The following is a 3,853-nucleotide window of genomic DNA, read 5'->3' as shown; positions in this document are numbered from 1 at the left end:
CGTTTGTGTGCATGCTTGTTGAATGGTCCATCTGTGGTATTCTTTAATTGGAACAGAGCCCTTGGCTTGCAGATAATAATAAGGGTAGTACATGCATATTTTTCTCTGAGAAAGAATGTTATCATTTAAGCTTATGTCTGGCTTTTACCTCTTCATTTGAAATGGCTAGAAGGACTCATCGAGCCCTCTGAATTGCTAATTAAATTAAAGAGTAAAAACACATGTGCTTTTTCACTTCAGCTGAATTCCATCTCCGATCCCTATGCTGCTGCTGGTGAAAGCTTTTACCTGCTTTTCAACAGGTAAGGGAATTACATCCCTCTTGTATTGGGAGATATTTCCAACAACTGACAATGCTTTTAAAGAGTGAATGACATTATTTTCATGCCAAGAAAAGATGAAACAAAGCTGCAGCATTTATTTGATTTTTGACACCTGTGTTTTTTTTATTTGTTGTTGTTTTTTTCTCGTGGCATGTCCAATATGTCAATAGGAGTTACAAGTATCTCATATTTCATCTATTCAATAAAAGACATGCCAAACATAAAACAGCAAAATTCCTCCAAGGTAGTGAAATCCTAGGTGTGCTGAAGTTCAGGGCTGCAGCCGCTGCAGGTACCTGTATTATGAGAGTTCTTTCAACACCTGCCGGGCTTTGGATACCACCGGGCCCAATTATCTTAGTCTGCCTCTTCTTCTTAACCACCTCTTCAGTCTAACAGGTCAGGGGGACAATCAATCACACCTAAAATAAGGAAGTAATTTCCTGAGCTTTTATCATGGTGTTGAGGTTTTGTCGGGTTGCATTTCACACCTAAAGAAAGACGAGGCAGCTCTGCTTTGGGAATATATATATATTTATAAAATTGGCCTTTTGTTTTTGGTTCTGAAGACCCAGGATAATTTGGGTTTTTTATATATATATATATATATATATATATATATATATATATATATATGACGTATATGTACAAACCAATACTTACTGCACAGAAGAGCAAATGCAAAGATCAAGAAAATACACAAAAAAGTATTCTATCTTATGATGCATGTCGATAAAGGTTGTGCTACTTTATTACTTTAAAAAGCTGTATCCTCCTCCACTGCATCAGAAATGAGCATCTTGCTCAGAGCATGCATGCAGACAGTCAGGGATGTGGTGGGTGTGTTCTTGTAAACTCAATATTACATGCTTTGATATACTGCGTATCTATTTTTTTTTTTTTAAATCTACCTTCTTCTTTTTTTAAAGTTGGACATTTTGTGCTCATACTGTAATTAATATATTTTTTCAAATATTCTCCGAGCTAATTGTGCTCTGGCATACATTACAAGCCCAGTATTTTCTTTCTTTTCTTTTGAAGGACAAATATTAAACTGCAGTGGTTTAAACCGATCAGAGACTTATATTTGAGATTCAAATATAACAACCAAGTAATTCGAATTTTCTGGATTATATTTTACATCCACTTACTTAAAAAAAGATCAAAGCAACCTTACCGTACCTGTCCTGTGATTGGATGCTGGGACAGGTGTAGCAGAGATCTGGACAAATGACCTGAGGGTCTCATAATGGGGGATTATACTCTGGTGTGTTGTGTGCCTGCGGTAGCATCTTTCAAAACCAAGCCCGTTTTTATGTTTGTGTGCGTGTGTGTGTGTGTGTGTATATACATCTTCTAGGCTGTGCATGCGTGCTTGGGCCATCTCTGTCCTCCTACTGATGTCTAGAACAGACTAAATGGGCAATAATCTGCACACATCCCTCCAGATGTCCCAGTGAATTTCCTGTGGCTTAAGGCACCAGCTGAGCTCTTTGGAAGTCTCGATAACTTCTGCAAATGTGATTGAACCTCTGCTTCTTCAGGAATTTGGTGCAGGACACATTGTGCTTATTCCAATTTCCCCTCAAAGGGATGAAAAAGTGGGAATGTGCTTACTTCGAGTACTAGATCACCTATTGGTGCAATATTTCTCTTTTTAACAGGAATTCTACAGCAGGATGTTGAGTATGTGGTGTGGTTTTGAGGTTGGACTGAAAACTATTCCTTTAATTATAAGATGGATATAATGTTTAGACTTGATTGATCTCTGGTAGAGATTGTTAAAACTAAGACTATACATGTGTTTCCATTAATATCCTCTTTTGTTTTTTGTTTTAGTTGCAGATGTTAGCTGTCAGCAATAAAACAACATGGTGAGGTGAAAAAAGAGCTTTCCCCTCAAATGTCAATCAAATTTAATACTCAAGGCCCTAAATAGGAACCACCAAACACATGGTGCAAAAACAGCATGAATATCTGATCATGTCCTGCAAGCCTAACTAGATATTTAAAATCACTGGGCTAGATCTTGAGCCTAGTTAAAGAGGAAAATATGCAAAAACACAACAGTATAAGCATTTTCCTGGAAAGGAGTCTGATGTGGGGAAAGAGAAATCATGTAAAGATAGTATGGAGTTTCTGTCTGGGGGGAAGGTAACAAGAGGAATTTCTAAATTACATGTGTAGGCAACACTGAACAATGAGACAACAGCAGGCAGAAAAAGCCTAGCCCTGTTAAGTATGAGGCAGCCAGGTAATGACAATGTATTTGTGCATTTCAGCATCTCGGAATCTCCAGCTTGCCGGGGGAAGAAGGAAATATAATTTTTGTGGTTGCCATGGATACCTGCGTATGAAGGTTTTGCTGCGAGTCCCGACTCCTCGTGGAGATCAGTGAACCGCATGTGTCAGCCAGCATTAACCTGCTATGTCCAACAGATGCGCAGAGACACACATGCACAAGACGGAATAATAAACACGCACAAACATGCGCATTAGGTTCCTCATCTCAGCATAAAGTACAATGCGAACTGCAGCCAGCTAGGCGTGCGCACACGGCTGCGAGCAGAGCTGTGCATTGTCAGAGCCGGTCTGGTGCTAGATACTCTTGAGTGAGCAGGGAGCAGTAAGCAGAAGAAGAAACACATGTAATGCTGTTCTGTTGTACTACATGAGGTGCAAGCGTCCGCTGTGGAGGGGTTTCTGTGTGTGATGTTGTCTAGCTCGTTTTTCACCGCTGTAATAACACTTACCTGCCATGCTTTCATGCCATACAATTCCCTGAATTTTTGGTAAAGTGCACTGATGATTTAATCATTGTTATGTGTTCATGTATGATGCTTTAGCTTTAAATTTAGAGTAGTCTTATGTGAACTAAATAAAGTACTGCTATTATTCCATTATAAATACTTGTAAAGCAAGAGTTCATTCTGGGGTGGCATGACTGTTAGGTTGCAGTGCAAGACCACTAATGTGAAGGTTGGTGGTTCAGTCCCTGGCTTCTCTAATATGTGTGTCTGCTGGCAAGATACTGAACCCTGTGTGTGTGTGTGTGTGTGTGTGTGTGTGTGTGTGTGTGTGTGTGTGTGTGTGTGTGTGTGTGTGTGTGTGATAACAAAATGTACTAAAAAGTAATGAGTGTGACTTTAGTGTATATAAAAACACCTTGAATGGTCAAAAAACCTAGAAGGCTGTTGGTCTGTACCTTGTAATGTGGGGTTTTAGTTGTTTGTTTGAATAACTTCAACTGAATCCTTGAAATAAAACTTGTGTTTACAAGCTGTTGGCTTTCCAAAAATAAGACTTTTGTGGTTTTTTGTGGCGCTAACAGATTACTAATACTAGATTGTTTTATAAGTAGATTGTTTTTAAATGAAAGTAAGGGGCATAAATTAGGATCACAGGTTTCCAAAATTCCAGCTAAGAATCAGCATCACAGCATTTCTGTTGCTTCCCAAACACGGCACACTTTTCTCTGCAGGCCCCCTACCAGACACTCTGGGCTCGTTGTCAAGTATTATGTTCTCAAG

The 3,853-nt window shown here is 39.1% G+C and overlaps 1 long non-coding RNA gene across 1 annotated transcript; it reads left to right on the top strand.

The window, feature by feature from the left end:
- Window positions 1-237: 237 nt before the first annotated feature.
- On the top strand, window positions 238-3,621 carry LOC145431100 (uncharacterized). The gene is made up of 2 exons (XR_013911451.1): window positions 238-302; window positions 2,606-3,621. It is a non-coding gene; the product is annotated as an uncharacterized LOC145431100 (long non-coding RNA).
- The last annotated feature ends 232 nt before the right edge of the window (window positions 3,622-3,853 follow it).

This window comes from Astatotilapia calliptera, chromosome 9, assembly GCF_964374335.1.
Source record: "Astatotilapia calliptera chromosome 9, fAstCal68.1, whole genome shotgun sequence".
In the NCBI taxonomy this organism is placed as follows: domain Eukaryota; kingdom Metazoa; phylum Chordata; class Actinopteri; order Cichliformes; family Cichlidae; genus Astatotilapia; species Astatotilapia calliptera.
Note: the sequence above shows the minus strand (reverse complement) of the source record. Positions and strands in the feature narration are given on the sequence as shown.